The sequence below is a fragment of the Petromyzon marinus genome, chromosome 24 (genome assembly GCF_048934315.1).
Source record: "Petromyzon marinus isolate PM22_M1 ecotype Great Lakes invasive population chromosome 24, UKy_Petmar_22M1.pri1.0, whole genome shotgun sequence".
Lineage (NCBI taxonomy): Eukaryota > Metazoa > Chordata > Hyperoartia > Petromyzontiformes > Petromyzontidae > Petromyzon > Petromyzon marinus.
This window is the reverse complement of record NC_133690.1, coordinates 8,662,147-8,679,312: the sequence shown is the minus strand read 5'-3', so window position 1 is coordinate 8,679,312 and position 17,166 is coordinate 8,662,147. Positions and strand designations below refer to the sequence as shown.

The 17,166-nt window shown below is 49.7% G+C and overlaps 1 protein-coding gene across 2 annotated transcripts in view; it reads left to right on the top strand.

Moving 5' to 3' along the window:
* Positions 1 to 8,665: 8,665 nt before the first annotated feature.
* Positions 8,666 to 17,166, top strand: part of LOC116945520 (excitatory amino acid transporter 2-like) — a 78,802-nt gene continuing 70,301 nt past the window's right edge. The window contains exon 1 of one of the 2 annotated variants that reach the window (XM_032959868.2): positions 8,666 to 9,034. The gene's annotated coding sequence lies outside the window, so the exon portion shown is untranslated. The remainder of the gene's footprint in view (positions 9,035 to 17,166) is intronic. The other variant, XM_032959869.2, reaches the window with a different exon arrangement.

The window sequence follows — 17,166 nt, the reverse complement described above, 5'->3', positions numbered from 1 at the left end:
TCTCGCTCCTGCCGCTAAAACAACGGCGCCACCTTCACAAATCCCTCCACTTCCGTCAACCGCAGCGGTATAAATGGGTTTCCACCACATCTCCTCAATCGGCAGGTCGCGTGCGGTGGGAAAAAAGTGTTGACGCTCCCGTCCTCTTACAAGACGTGTGGTCAGCGTGGAAGAGGAGGCCAGCATTTCTTCTTTGATGGGTCTCTCCAGAGTTCCCCCGAATTGGAAGCCCTTCTGTCAGCAGCGACATGAGCAGTACCTTGGGTGGACTGCAACGTTATCTGTCTATAAGAGTAGGTCTGCAATCCTGCGCGGTTTGGATGCGCGGTCGGGGTTGGTTGATCGTGGATCTGCATGTCAAGAACACAAACCCAATCCGCCGCACTGAGAGGTGGCTAAGAGATGGACGTACAGCGAGCTGGTTGCTGACACATCTAGAGATTTTCAGTGATAACCCACACTCCTGTCCCACGACAGAGCGTGTGTGTGTGTGTGCGCTCTCTAGAAGTATTCTGTTTATTTTACCAGTTTTCTCCCGCATGTAAAACAAGAACCGGCGTGTATTGAAATGTGCTTTTTATTTTGGAAAATTCCAGAACTTTTTAATCGAAAGTTAAATTAAACTTCCCCTTCGCTACATGTACGTACTTGTCCCGGTTCTGGTTCTTTAATTCCAGAAGACAATTATTCTTTAGGATGTTGCACGTCAGCCATTCCAAGACATCTACTATGCTATCATCATCACCAGATGTCGCCACTGCCAATCCACAAACTTTTAGTGATCCATCGCTTATTTTCAGATTATCCAGAAGAACAACAGACACGCATGTTAGAGCCTCGGGATAACGCTTCGTGTGTCGATTCCAAAATATCTTGCTCACTTTCAACGGTCCCTCTGTTTTTTTTGAAACCCCTCGTAACATTATTAATGAACGCGAATCGTTTCGCAGCAGCATTTTAAGAAATAAAAAGTTTGCTTCTCAAGTTGCACAGAGGCTGCCCCCTTCATCAAAGCGAATTGTAAACGGTGTGAATGAAAGTCCATAGAAACAGGAGGCATTGGCAATGGCTGCTGTCGACAAAGGCCCTCTTTGTCGAGTCGACCTTGTCAAATTGCATTATGCTCTCCCCCTCCTTTGTGCCTCAAGTTGCTTTGGTTCACAACTTCAGACTGCAGTTCACATAAAAGCACCGGAGTGAAAGGACCTCGAATAAATTCATGCCCTTTCATTTCAAGCACGTGAGCCCCCCCTCGCCACCCCGTTGAGATTGATGATCTCTTTTGCAAGCGAGACCTGTATGACAGGTCACACAAGGACCGTGCCGTTGTTATGGAACCTCCGATTAGCACGGTTGGCTACGTACGGTGCGAAAAAAGTTCAAGATACATACATGCATATAAAAATAAACGTTTTTTTGCAGTATAAGAAATAAGAATAAGTTGTACCCTTTCTGGCTGTTAACATGTTCTAACACCAAATAGATACCTTCTGCAAGGCATCAAGTCTGCATTAACCACACTTACTCGTGGGAAAACACGCACACGAACACGCTCTGATAATATACGCATTGTTTTTGAAACTTATTGGCGTACACCAGAGACAGCCTTCTTTGTGGCCTTGCCTCACCAGTGTTGGACAGGAGGAGTTATATCTATGGGACCTTTTTTTACTGTATAAAAAATCATGAAAAAATTTGAATGGGTTTTACCGTTTCTGGCAATAAAATAGGTGTTAAGATGTTCAAAGACCAAATAGATACATTGTCAGAGCATGTTTGTTTGCATGATTTGCCACAAGTACGTGTGGCTAATGCAGACTTGATGTCTTGACAATAAAACCTCCTTTCTGACAGTAAAACCTCCTGTTTTATTGTCAGAAATGGTAAATCTTATTCTTTTTTTTCATCATACATACATGTTGCCGCCTGCCCCTAACCTAGTATGAGCCTTGTGGAGGCCCCAAAGGTCAGGGCGCCTAACCTGACACGACTGATATCCTGGGTTCGAATCCAGTCAGCTGCCTGCGATTAAATGAAATCCTTCAATATATGTATGTTGAACTTTTGATTTAAAGCTTTCGTGACTGCAGGGATTCATATTCTTGGTTCTTTCGGTAAAGTCACGAAAGAACCAAGAATATGTTGAACTTCTTTCGCACCGTACGTAGCCAATCGTGCTAATCGAAGGTGCAATGTGGAATGAGTTGATAGTCCCTGCCTAGTCACCATTGACTGTACACACAGTCAGTGGTGACTAGGCAGGGACTATGCCATTATATTATTTATTAAGATGCAAGCAACGTTCATAATGTGGTGGCTTTTGGTCTATCGGGTCGGGGGCCAACGTATCGCGTAGACCTTGCCGCGGGATTTAAACCACTGGGCACGCAAGAGCTGTAGACCGGTGGCAAGTCATTTCACCGCTAACTCACCCCAGCCAAGTCAGGAGTAATTAAAATGCTTGTAACAATTTACCCCCCCCCCCCCCACTAACCCCCCCTTCTCTCCCCCACACACCTTGAGACGTGATTAATTATCACAATTCGGTGTTGCAATTAAATTGTAAAAATGATGGGGTTTTTTTTATAGAGCCTCTGGGTTAGCTGCGTGGTGTGCGGGAACACATTGCGCGCGGCATGTAGGAATTTAAACGGAGTCAATTGTTGCATGCGCCGTTTGATTTGCGCGCGTGGTAGTGAGAAGACTCAGTCGAATCGACGGGGAATGTATAAATCAATCGCATCATCGCACGGGGAAGTGATTGCATTAATTATTCGGTGCCGCCGCTGCCGCTGTGTTAGCAGTGGTGCGTATGCAACATTAACCAACAAAAAAAAAACACAACACATTCGTCAATAAAATTGTGGCCTTAAAACGAAAATTGTATATAATAGGCGACGTTTCGGAAAAGTGCCCTTCTTCAGAGAAAATGTGAAGAAAAGTAAACAGGCTTGAGCTGGATACTTGCACATTGCTATCAGGGATGATGAGTGAGGATCGATTGAGCAACATCGCGCCCCAAAAGAAAAACCGCGCGAGAGGCGACGTTTCGGGAAATGGCCCTGAAACACCAATTCGCGGGCAGTAAACATCGTCTTGCGCTCAACAACGTCCATACGACTGTGGAATTTCACGACCGACTCTGGGCTTACGACGACAGAGACCACTGCCCCCCACCCCACCGACACGCGCGCTGGGTGAGCGGGGAGACAGATTTGCATTTGGTGAAGATAAAGTATTTACACGCAAGCAGGATTTAAGTGGTGCACGAACACAAATGACAAACACATAAAACAAACTCGCAACACGTTTCGTCAACGACACTGCCCCCACCCCATTGTAACTGATGGGTTTTACCCATTCGTATTTACCCATTCTTGCAATAAAACAGGCTGTGTTAAGACGTGCAAGCACCAAATGGATACCATTTGCAAGCAATGAAGTCTGCATTAAGCACACACACACACACACTTGTGATAACACATGCCAACAAACATGCTCTGATAAGATTTGTATTGTCTTTGAAACTAATTGGCCTGCACCATAGACGACCTTCCTTATGCCCTAGTCTACCAGTTTCAGACCATTATTTCATTGTTACCTCTATGACTACTTCAACCCGCCTCTGGCATTCGTACCTCATCGGCCCACAGTGATGACATCACCTTTTACTCTCCGATTTAAGACCGCAACAGGAAGACTTCTTCACAATTCTGGCTATCGCATGATGAAGCCGGTTGTTGTTGTTGTAATTGCCGGCGAAACGTCACAGTACTCGAATTGTAAATGTTGCAGTGGGTTTACTCTCCAACACACACCTGTGTGCTGAAGTAGTATCCAATTGGCACGTTTTGTTTACGTGACTAACCTTACTGATTGGCTGTGTCGGGTGGTGGCAGGTTTAACGACACATTCATAAATTTCGATTTTAAGCTTTCGTGACTGCAGGGATTCATATTCTTGGTTCTTTCGGTTAAGTCACGTAGAAGGGAAATAATAAAATAATACTATAAAAAAATTCTCATTATTTCCCTTCTACGTGACTTTACCGAAAGAACCAAGAATATGACACATTCATATGTACGCAATCTAACCTAAAAAAAAACTTTGCTTTATTATATATAATATCACCGTATTATGAATGCACTGCATTAACTAACTGTCGTGGTAGGCGAATAATGGTGTGTCCATGCGTTCCACTCAAGAAACAAAACTGTCGGAGCACTTGATTCACAGTCGTGTTGGAGGGAGTCCACACACGGGATTTAAAAAAAATGAGTGCTGGCACTTTATTACTTAAAAAAAAAGTTAAATGCGGGTTGTCCTATGGAGAAATATTTGACCCAGCACAGGAATGTGGAATGTCCACTGCTGGCTGACGGCAATCAACGGTGTTTGTTGCAGAGTATTTTGGCAGGTCAGAGCCCACCGTCTTCCTCAAGCAGGAGGCATCCGACACATCCAATCAATCATATATCACGTCCCTCCAACGTTACGCGAACAGGGCACGTGCCATTGCTACACGCTGTAGAACGTATCCTGTAAATGCCTGTGAATTGAATTTAACAATAAAGTCTCTCTTTTGTATATACGTCGACGCTGAGGTCAGGAGCCTCTTGAACAACAACTTGATGTGTTCAAATTTTCTTTGGCCAAAAACCCACCAAAAGCAGTCATTTCAGTGATGTTGTCGATGAAACAGTGTTAGTGTTGGCACCCGAACACACGTGTCGCTGCTGCGTCCAGACAAAGTGCAACCCGAGCGTCGTTTGCGCGCGGGGAAGAATGTTCTCAATTTTATCACGTTCCAAATCCGACCCAAACCAACTCTTCCGATCGCATTTCGGCAATAGCCACGGCGATCCGCTATCAAGGGTTCAATGTTCACGACGTGTTGTCAACCCGTGCTCAAACGCAGAGGACACGCGGCTTTGCCTTTTTTCCCCCATACGCGTCCCGTGCTTCCCCGTCCGTGGCTGTTTTTTTTTTTTGGAAACAGGCTACCTGGCGCAAACGCCCGCTGTGTGTGCGTGTGTGCATCCCAATGTTCTGAGACCTTTAAGGGTCCAGTGGCAAAGATTCGGGGCTAAAAATAGATAAGATGGTGGAGGGTTGTGAGAGAGAGAGAGAGAGGGGGCTTGTTCCAGAGGAGTTCAGGGCTGAGACGGATTTACGCAGATGTCATTACGTGCGGATGAAAACCCTATGAGGACCCACATGCATATCGATGCATAGCCTTACAGGCATTGTATACATTCATTACGTGTCGGACAGAAAATGCATTGGATGCGCGCTGCAATTATTGTACGGCAGTGAGTGCATCGCACGTACATACATACATACAATCATTGCATTCTACTTACAAACTGAAGACATGTGCAATGGTACATGAATTCCATCAGTCCATATATTGCACTCATTACATATTCGAGCAATCTCGTACATACAGCATTTATCATATGATTTACTGCAGTCATTAACAAACGTCCTGAATAAATTGCACACATGACCACAATCAATGCATGCATATACATTATGCAATTATAACATGGCGCATGTGGTCAGGTGACTCCGGTCGTTACTTACACAATCTCCACTCAATGTGTGCATGTTTCAAACATTACTCTCTGCAGTCTTGGCATATATCTTGCTCTACCATAAACATTGGGTGTAATGAACTCAAAACATTATGGATTTCATTTGATGCATACTATAATCATCATACATCAGATATAACCGCTGTACACCTATAGCGATCACAGTACACGCTGCATTAATTTACACACAAGTACATGCATCGGATTAATAGTACAATACTGTACACATTACATCGTTTGCATGCTTCAATAGTACCGTTACATGGACATAATAAAAAAGTAATTTCGTGTCATTCAGGAGAGGGGGAGGTTTGTTTGACCATACTTCACCACGTTTGGTCAGTGCGGATTGGGTGGAGGAAGTGGCCCAGCAATGGTTGCAGAGGTATCCCTCGCCACTGATGTTAGCCGTGAGCCGGACACTAAGCAACTCACAATGTGTGATCAAACATGAAAATCAGAGAATACATATTGCGGAGATGTATGAGGGTATAGCGCCAATATGTAACACGCATCAGTCATTGCAGCGCGTTGTGTGATGTCACATCGTGTTTGGTGGACTCAACCCAAGTTCTTCATTAATTCAGCTTCGATAAAACAGCGGCAAATCAGAATTGGCCATCCTATGAAGCGCGTAAATTAAGGACACTCAGCACTGGAATCTACAATTGGCTGAATAATGCACACCCATAGATTGCATGAGATATTAGACGTGGATTACCCGCGTGGCATGCATTGGTATGTTACTGGCTGCGCTTGACAGATGGTCCTTTGTTGACCACCTATAAACAATCAGCCGTACTGTCCTGGCCAATGGCTTTGCTTAGTAAGGCTTCGCGACATCCTTGTCATGCAGTAGCTACGCACAGCAGCAATGTGAAATCTTACGTTTACAATTTCCAGATTTTTTTTTGTTTTGAAGTCACACTCACTTGCATTAAAGTTAGCGTTTGTTATGGAATAGGTTGGATTACCCATGTGGTGCCTTGGTATGTCATTTCTTACAAAGTTACACATCCTTCCCAATTCCGCTGACAACTCCAGTAGAGCGAGTTGTATCTCCAGCAGTTCCAGACACTGCGTAGTCGCCTCCCATTGCATATGCCACTCGCAGCTGATTGATTAAAGTCGGAATGTGAATCCGACGCAATATGCATTGGCCAGGGCAGGGTTGGCACTTAGCCAAGTTGCCTCCCCCCGGAAGGAAAAGCTGCGTACACTGAGTGTGGTCGAACGCCAGACAGAGATGTTTGCGTTGGGGCCAGAGAGTAAGGTGCACGAGTGTTCAATATGCAACAGTCATGCCCTTCTGCGCACTCCTCCTTAGAGACGTCTGGCCAGTGCGGGGAGCGGCCGGCCAACACATTATCCGATATAAAGCCCTCCAGAGCTCCCCATCAGCCAGCAGTGGCGCGAGCAATATATTGCAGGGCTGCGCCTTTACCTAGCTACACTACTGTTAGCTAATAGGATTAGAGCCGCGGTCTTCATTGCAGGAACACCACGCGGCCACTGGCGGGCCCCTGGTGGCCTTTAGTGCGGCCACTGACGTGTGGTCTCCCGACAACACACAACGAGTGACACCACCGCCCCCCCCGTCCGTCATCATCGTGCTGCTGTCAACCCCTCCAATGGTTTACAATGCGTGGCGGCCCTCACACATTGAATATCATCGGCGTAAGTGCCCCCCCCCCCCCACTTTGAAAATGAGTGAAGCCCATCGGAGTAGTGTTATATCATTCGTTCCTTCTAATCGCGAGAAGGCAGATAACAAGGAGATCCACTGCTCGCTGCCCTGTTCAGATGCGTTCGTGAACAGTGGCGCAAGTGGTTAAGAGCACTGCGCTACGAACCCGGCTTCCCAAGCTCAACTCCCACTCACGGCTAACGTCAGTGGCGAGTGACGTCTGAACCCGCCATGCACCACTCCTCCCTTCACCAAGCCGCATTCACCGGCGTGGTGAAGCATTCGTCACAATAAAAGGGTTTTGGGTTAGATCGCGTTATTGATAAATGTGTCGCAAACCTCCACCACCCGACACGGCCAATCAGTGGTGAAGTATGGAGAAGGAAGCATTCGCCCAACAGCAGATTTATTAATGTAAAAAAATGACGTGGAGACTAATTGCAGGGAATAGAATGAAGTTAGCAAACATCTGCTCCCATCCGCGGATATTTTATTATTTTATTATTTTCTGCCCCAAACTTGACTTTCTGCACTCTCCCCCCCCCCTCCAGCACCACCCCGCCCCGTAATCATGCGCGATCCTGTAATCCGCGAATTCCGCAAAATATTCGCGGATCACGCCGCATACTGCGGAGCTTGAGAACTTCAGCTGTGGACTCGCGTGCGTGGCTTGGTGGTCCTCCCTTCCTCCACCCACGATTACAATAACCACCTTCTGCTGCTGCTGCTGACAACACAAATAATGCCCCCCGCCCCCCGCCCCCCCCGGTGGCTTATCTCACCTTCCCAACCAGCCTCCCTCCTCCTGTACTGCCTAATTGCGCGCACACGCCGTGGTTAACAATGGGACGTTCGTTCCACGGGGAGCGAGACACAGTGGGGCGCGCGCGCGTGTGTGTGTGTGTCCGTGTGTGCGTCTGTTGTTGTATGGGGAGCGGTGGTGTAGCGGTTAGCGCTACGCCGCGCTACGAACCCGCCGACCCGGGTTCGATTCCCGCTCACGGCAACAACACCAGTGAAGACTGTATGTGAACCGGTTCTGGGTCTTCCTTAGTACCTGGTTCGGTTTGTGTAAACATCGTATTTAGGGAGACAAAGGCGGCCGGGCGTGGCGCTGGACACCCACACCCAACACTCGTGTGCCGTGCCGGCCTTCGTAGGTGCTACTCGCTCACGGCACTTGCTCCAACCGTCGGTCAAAGCTACACGTGGGGGCGCGCGGCGGGGGGGGGGAGTGGGAGTCTTTGTGTTATTCATAAGCGGGAGAATGAATCTACGTAAGAGACCCTTTTGTGGATTAGGATAGTCTCACCCAGCTCACTCCCCCACCTCCCTCTCCCCCTGCCTCTCCCGCCCTCTCCCCTCTTCACCACACCACCACCACCCCCACCACCCCCATCTCGCCTCGCTCTCTCCCTCGGCCACACCACCCCCGGCGCGGTGTTTCCCACTGCCGCCTACACCGACCACAGACTGCCACCGACCAGCGAAGAACCCGCATAGGATTACAGGCGCCTCTGCTGCGAAAGAGAGGGCTTTGGGTGTGGATTATTATTATCACTCTCGTAACCGAACCGATAGTTAATACTAATCGTTATTAATTATAGTTGGAGGGTGTGTGTGTGTGTGTTGGGGTGGGGGTGCGAGGCTGCCTGATTTTGGAAGTCGACAGCACTTGGGTATTTTCACCCGGCGCGTCAACCCTCTCAAGGGGTGAAGGATTCGTCGAGGGAATCCGAACCGAACACAGGTGAGAGTGAGAGAGACGGCGGTGGAGCAGTGCGATCCCTAAAACGTTTCACCAGTTCATTCCGCCGCTCCGCTCCGGAACCCATCATCATCATCATCACCGCGCGCGCGCGCGCGCCTCTGGTCCACGTTACACGACTCCGCTATGCTGCTTGGCTCTTGATACCTCGCGCGGTCCTTCCTTAAGACGTTCATCTCGAATGCACTGCGTCGCTTTTGAATTAATTGTACTCCCTTTGGTTGCGCGCGATGGCCCATATGTTCAGGAGCTCCTCGGTGTCAACGTGAATGGATTACGACGCGCTCGCACGCATGCACACTGCATACCTGTACTCACTCCGACGTACGCTTTACGAGGGAGTCCATGTGGCGGGCTGTTTAGGATGTAATTGCTCCATTAGCAATACTAGAAGGATGAAACTGTGATGTAGTTCGTATGTTAGTTTTCAAAGGTCCGTCATTAAACAGGAGACGCATAACGTCAGCGGCGTTGCGAGCCGAAAGTTGTCGTGCGATTTGACGTCTCCTGTGATGCGTGCAGCGCTTTCGACCCTCCGCAAATGTATCCAATTGCAGCGCGGTAAACCTCAATGCGCATTGCGATCAACTCGACAGCCGAATGTTTATTGAACGTGTAATTAGACTACACATGTCGTATGCATATATATTTACATGTCGTGTTTGTTTGGGGAGCGGTGGCGCAGTGGTTAGCGAACTGCGTAGGCTGCGAATCCCGGCCACCTGATATCGATCCCCGCTCACGACCAATAAACAAGTGGCGATAATTTGAACCGGTCCGGGGGCTTACCTCTCCCTAGGTCGACTCAGCCTTAAATTAGTACCTTGCGCGGTGTCAACATTCAGCACTACAGGGGAGACAAAGGCGGCCGGACGTGATGCTTGACCAACCCAATCATCCCCTCGTGTGTTGTAACCGACCTTCACAGTGCTACTGGCTCACGAGCACTTGTCCCGACAGTCCGTAGAAGGCTATACGGGGGATCTTTGTGTTTGTGTGCATGAATCTACATGTTCGCTAAGCAGAACTTGCCCGGATTGTCTGAATGCCAGCATGGGGGGGTGGAGGGGTGAATGAATCGCCGTCGTTGTTGTATGGACTTTCTTGCCTACGGTACCTTCTCATATAGGCTGCAGTGTATGGCCGAAGGTGCTGATCTTTGTAGGAATGTGTTGTAGGTATGAGTCAATGTCCCGGTGTGCATCGCCACAAGGGAGACAAAGGCGGTCGGCCGGGATGCTGGCCACTCCACCCCCTCGTGTGCCGTGCCAGCCTTCATAGGTTCCGCTTGCTAACAGCGCTATGCCCCAACAGTCTGTCAAGGCTATAACTGCGGGGATCTTTGTCTTTGTGTGTAGACACAATGATAGCTGTGTTGGTCCGCGTGAAATGGTCGTTGACATCGGTGCTAGCATAACCGTTCATACCAGTCTAAGCTCAACATACTACATGTTATGTTATACATGTGTGTGTGTGTGTGTGCGGCGTGTATGTGATGTTTGTGTCTGCACATGCAACGTGACTTTGCGTGTGTGTGATGAAAGAGTGGTGGCGCAGTGATTAGTGCGCCGCGTTACGAAAGCGGCAACCCAAGTTCGAATCCCGCTCACGGCACAACGCCGGTAACGATTATTTGAACCGGTTTCTGGGTCTCCCTTAGGTCGACTCAGCATTAGGGAGACAAAGGCGGCCGAGAGTGGTTGCTGGCCCACGCAGCCCCTTCGTAGGCACTCGCTGAAAGCAATTGTGCCAAAGGTCTGTTAAGGCTACGCGGGGGAATATTTGTCTTGAAAGATACCACCCCTCCGAACGTGTGATCGCTTGCATCGTCGATATAAATTAAATGCAGAGCCAACGTTTCATATGAGACGAGGACTTTATTCTTTGAAAAAAAAAGTGCATTCTAACGATGGTTATTATGGTAGCAGTCGTGCGATTGACACATTCAAAGAAAATAGCGCAAAAAATTCGTCAAGAAAAAATAATGTGGCCTTAAAATGAAAAAAAACACCCCTTATTAATAGTACATAAATAGAAGGGTCATTACCCGAAACGTCGTCGTTTATTATATTTTTTTAAGGCCACAGTGGTATTAACGAATGCGCTTTCTTATTGCGCGCACGTACGTTCAACTGCTTTCGCCCCGTACGTAGCCAACCGTGTTTGTGCACCACTGCCAAGGCAATATTGCCAAAGCGAATTGTTTAATTGGATGAACGTGTTTAAATCATGTTCGCTTGCAAATATTTTCATAAAATGCAAATGTTATCCCTGCTCAAACACACGTGTGCGAGGGCAGGGGCGTTCGCGAAAATTCCACATGCCGATGGGCGTTGTTGGGAAGAGAGGGCATCGTTTACTCGCCACGAAGCGGCGTTTATTTTATTGTCCCCAGTAGAGGCGGTGTAGTGAGTCGATCCCTCGAACGGGAATTGAACTCTTCGTCTGCCACTTGTGAGGGTCGCACGCTTGACTGTGGTGCCAGTGAAAATGAGCTTCTTTCGTTCAAAAGGGACCTTGCCCAACAAAATAAACTGACCGCGGTCAGAGATGTCAAGAAAATTAATGTGCGCTCTTTGTGTGTGTGTGTTTTTTTCTCGGCTATTGTACATTTCAAAAGGTGAAAAAAACCACGGACCAAAATGCGATTTTTCACACGTCAACCACAGCCTGTGGAGTTGACCCCCTCCATTACTTCACTCCACCCGCACAAAAGCACATCAAGGAATTCGTTGGAAAAAATATTTTTGTTATATTTTTTTTTTTTTGCTAGAAATGTCCTTTTCGTAAACGTATCATCCTCACCATCCCTCGTCCATTCCCACAACGTGGGCCTCAAAGAAAATTCAGGCACCGCCGAGGTGGCGGCTGTTGGTCGCAGTTCTAAGGCAAAAGGCGAGCGCTTTTCCACGGCTAATGCCGTCCACATGACTTACACCTCTCCGTCACCCGCTGAACATGAGCTTTGTCAGCGGAACTCATTCTATAAGGAGAATGTTGCCTAAGAGGGACAGCATCCCCAATGTTATTGTGATGCTCGCACGACTGTAGAGCACCCCACAGCCTCTGAGCATGCCTTGTCTGACAGGTTCAGGTTTGACGTAGAAATAGCAGACGGACCAACAGCGGCTACCAACTCAGAAATCGGCTACCTCCGATTCCGAAGGCGTTTGGCCGGAGCCAGAACCATGCCAGCCTGCTCTGCAGTGGGCAAACCGGATGCATTCAAGAGCTGGGCGAACAACAGCTGATTGCTACGCTCGGCTGTCTCTGCTCCCCACAAACGCGTGACACTCCGCCACTGCCCCCACAGGAGAAACTGGGATAGGGGGTTATCAGGGGAGTGCGATAATCACAAGGGTACCAATATCTGCGCCGCATGCGGAATGATTACAGACTCGCAAGCGATAGCTGCCATTGGGGGCGCTCCTTTTCCCTTCGCTCGCGATGCGTAACAAGCGCAGGCAGTTTAGTGGCACCTTTTGGACGTATTACGTTTCAATGGATTCCGATTTAAAAAAACAAATCCATCCCCAGCACAGTGAGCGTGTTGGAAACGAGAATTGCGACTGATGTGGCTCACTCACCAATGCGTATGGCTACCCTCACCTGACTCAGTGTGCCCATACTATCCCCCCCACCCCCCCGCCGTTGGCTGCTACATACCATGTCTGTACCGGGTACAGCTGCTGCTGAAACTCTGCAGGTAGGTAGCACGTCGAATGCATGTGTCGACATCACGGACGTCCCCTGCATTCCCGCTGCCACCCGTCTAGCCAACTTGTGCCAACGGGTGACCGAGACGGGCCACTGAATTGTCCCTTGCTCGGAATTCCGAGGTGATGGTGGTGGTGGTGACCCATAAAGAGGAGTTGGATGGCGAGTACGACGGATGTACAATGCGATGGTGAAGAGCCCAGTGATTCTGCACGGCTTTCCGTGGTGATGGAGGACGTCAGACGGGGTGACCCCAAGTGGGGGGCCGATCCCGTCTCAAGAGGACCTCTGCGACATCCTCGCCTAACGTGACCTTTGCGGCCACGGCGATGACGGCCGATGCATGCTCATGGACGCGACGCCGCTTCTGAGTCGCTTGGGCGTCCGACGGCGGGGTCGTCGTACCGCCGCCCGGTGTCTCGAAGACAGCTCCCGGGTTTTTTTTTTTTATCGCCACCGTCTCCTCCAGCCTTGACTCCGCAGCAGCCACACGCTGCCCCTCCGGTGTTCTGAAGTCACGGCCGTTGCGCTCCCTGCAGAAAACTCCCCCGCCCGTGGTTGGCCACCGCTCCTGGGCCACCACGTGGGTTGGCCCCCTCGTCAATTCCTCGTACACGTGCGTGTTCTTGGCGACCCGGAGGGAGTTGTGTGCACCTTCCACGTCAACGCAGCATGTGTTTCGGCTACCACGGCGTCCGGCGCGAGGTCGTCCAGACGCGGCGGGAACGGGCCCGCTGCGGTACGCCAGCGAGGTCTCGGAGGCCGCTCGCTGATGGTGCTGGAAGCGATGTGTGGTGATCTGATGGGGGAGGTCGAGTGTCTCCGTCACCTCTCTGTAAGCAAGGCCGCAGCATCGTCTTCCTGTTCCCGAGAATGTTGGAGAACATGGCCGGGGCCTCGGCATTCACCAGCATAGGTAGCGCTTTTAACGCCAATCTAAGGCTTCCCATTCTCTGCTTGCGACAACAAAATTATCCACAGTGCCGAGCTGACACAGCTGCTTTGGACCCACTCCCTGCCACTCCTGAGCCACTGTGAGCCGCTCCTGTTCGGATCGCACCTCCTGCAGCTGCTGAGACGGCGGCTGTTGCCTTATTGCCACGAACCTCCGGGTGAAATGGCGGTCGGCGTGGAGGTTGCAACGGTAGCAAAGCCTCCCTCTGAGAAGACAGCGGCAGCTGCTGCTGCTGCTGTTACCACCACATCTTCCAGTTGAGGCGAAAGGTGGCTATGGCGTCACGACCTCCTGAGCCCGTTGGTGGCATGACTCCCTCGGATATTGCTTGCAACAGCAAGGTGAGCCCCACTGCTAGCCAGCCAAGCTTGTCTTCCAGACGGAAATGGCCTCCTCGCAGGCCTCTGGTTGTCGTCTTGGCGCTGAGTGTAGGGAGTCCCCGGGGGCTTGGGTCCTCCTTGGGCTGTAGGCCCCATAAGAAGGCCCTGCCAATAGGCGGTCTGTCTGGAGCACCAAGAGCGATCATTTCACTCGCCACTTCTTCCATTGCTCCTGCTAGATCGCCTTGTTGATTTTTCTTGTGGCTTTAAACGAGATGCGTCGGAAGAACCCGCCGCTGCCACCAGATATAAAGGAGTCCACATACGTAAGGTAAGGTAAGGCCTTCTTTATTTAGCAGGGGAAACACAAACTCGATGGAGCTTTACCTCGAAAGGTGGCCCGATGTCCCGTCCCGGGGCTCCTTTTAATAATTATATATTGGGTCCTTCTCGAACTTTCCCATGCGATCACGCCTGTCCAATTCCCTTTCCATTGCCCCAGTGGGTCTCAGACCAACCCTTGGTCACTGCAAGATCGTCCTCGCCATTTCCAAGTTCCACCCCCATTACACCTTTGATTAGCACGGTTAGCTACTGTACATACGGTGGAAAATAAGTTTAACATACACACACTGGGTAGAGGGGGACTGATGGGTGTAGCACCCCCCCCGTCTCCCCGACTAAATATGCATCTTGGCATGGTAGCATAAGCCATAAAGCATACAACATACTTTTTTTCGCATACATATTACACACACATATATATCGAGAGAGATAAATGTACAAGGAATATCCACAGCACATGGCAATACGAGCCAAAAACAGCGTCGTTGAATGTAGAGAAGCTGTGGCCAGGGAGGGGGGGGGGTTGTAAAAAATAAACCATGCAAACCCGAGGCAGCGATTCCAAGCGCACCATTTCCCTTTTAAATGAATCCACCTCGTGCCTACCCCCCTCGGCTATAGCTCCTCGACCGCTTTGTTTTACGTAACATCTGCGCTTTCACTTTATTTCCCCACCACTAGCTCCCCCCCCCCCAACACTCATTCACCCCTACTACCCCCCTATATCACCTCGTCTAGGGTCGGCTGACTCCTTTCCACCCCACCCCCCGTCAACTTGTAAAATGGTGGTACCGGCCCATGTGCCGACGCTTTGCTCCTTGCTTCCTCTCCAAACCTCACCTTCCCTTACTCACCACCCACGCTCACCACCCCACAATCTCCCCCGAGTCCTCCCCCACTCGCTGCGTCACCCGCAGGCGGGCATGCGCCGACCTCGCGGCCCGAGGCGTTGCGATTCCACGCGTCCTCTGGCAAGCGGCCTCCCCCAAAGGAGGTTCAAACGTGTGGCCGAATCTGTCTTCAGTGCCTCGGTGGCGGCACGCGACTTTTTACGCACCGCCTGCATTTGAAATTCACGGTCTCTCCCTCCACGGTTGCACGTTTCACTAATTGCCAAATCGTGGAACGCAACCGACGCGTGGGGAGGGGCAGCTGTGGGTCACCCTTTGGGACAGGCTTGTCCCTGCCGTAAGGTAGGTGTACTTTCTAACACCGGCTAATGGTCCAGAGATGAGCATAACCAGATGCTCATGGCCGAGAGATGAGCATAACCACGTGCTCATTTCAAATATAATTGGCGATAATTCGGGCAATGGCCCTCATGCATAGCCCCAACTATTTACTATATTTATCTGGCCTCTCTGTCTGCTCTGAACAAGGGCCATTGCCAGGAACGCCACATATTAGATATTATTTCTTTCAGGGCCACAGTGTTACTATTTGACGAAAGTGTTATATATTTTTTGTTTCTGTAAATTGTGCTTGTGCGCCATGGCCAATGCAGCATCGCCAAATCATATTTTGTCACTTAGAATGTAGACTAACTCGGTCCCGGAAAGAGAGTGGTGGGTGTGTGCGTGCATGCACATGGTGTTTTATATGTAGATTGTGTTCTGCGCACTTAGTCTAAGTCACGTTTTCTGTCGGTCTTTTGTGTCACACTGCACAGGAGGATTATTACTCAGTTCTCCGAAGATGGGGGGGATCATATATGTTTTTATTCAGTAATTTGAATTTCGTTACTGCGGCAAGCCACGGTAATTAAAACAGACACTTGCAGAGCACATCTGAATATGTTTGCAAAGAATTGTGTTGCTATTCATGTTTAATGGCATAATGGGAGCATCTGCATCGTACTTTATGCATAAAATATGAATTACACACACATCTGAATGATATGGACAATGCATGATGTATAACAGTGGCCTTAACATGAAAATATATAATAGGTGATGTTGTCACCAATAAACAAGAGAGGCCAGAGCCATGGAGTGGACACGAGTTGTCGCTATGAAGAAGGGCCATTACCCAAAAAGTCACCGGTTATAGATGTTTCATTTTAAGGCCGCAATGTTAATCTCAAATGTATTGGGAGGTTGTTTTTGTGCTTGTGCACCACTGCCAAAGCAGCAGCAGCAGCATCACCAGATAATTCGTTATAACGTGGTACAATCACAGTCAGCGTTGTAAAGGCGCTTGAAAATAATAATCCATAGCGTTGCTTCAGCGGACTTCCTCCAAGATTAATTTGCTATTTCTGATGCTCACTGTCCGTTCTCCGCCCGTGCTTACCCTGGGACAGTATTATGGGATGAGCTTTCTGTAAGAGGGTGCTCGTATCGAACCCGGTGTGATGTGGCCGCGCGCGCGAGCTGCCGAGTGAGGGGGACCCAGCCTACAGGGATGCGATGGTGTCAATCCCGGCACAGCGACGTCGTAACGTGCACGGCGCAGCGGTTGCGTGTGAGAGGGTGCCGTCGGCTGATAAAACGCTTGCGGATGAGGGGGGGGGGGTCAGAGCTGGGTTGGCGTTGATGCCGAAAGCGAAGAGCAAACGACGAGAGAAAAGCGTCAAGTGCTGTGATTCGTGAAAGGGTTAGGGGTATAGCTCGTGCTCGGATGTGATTGGCTCGTGTACTGCCCTCCCACCCTCATTAGTTTTCACCCAACCTCCCTTCTTGTCCGAAGCATCCACATGGCCCTCAACGTCAGAGGTGGAATTTCTAATTCCTTGGGCAGGTGACCAGGTGTCTCAAAAGGACATTGACCACTAATAT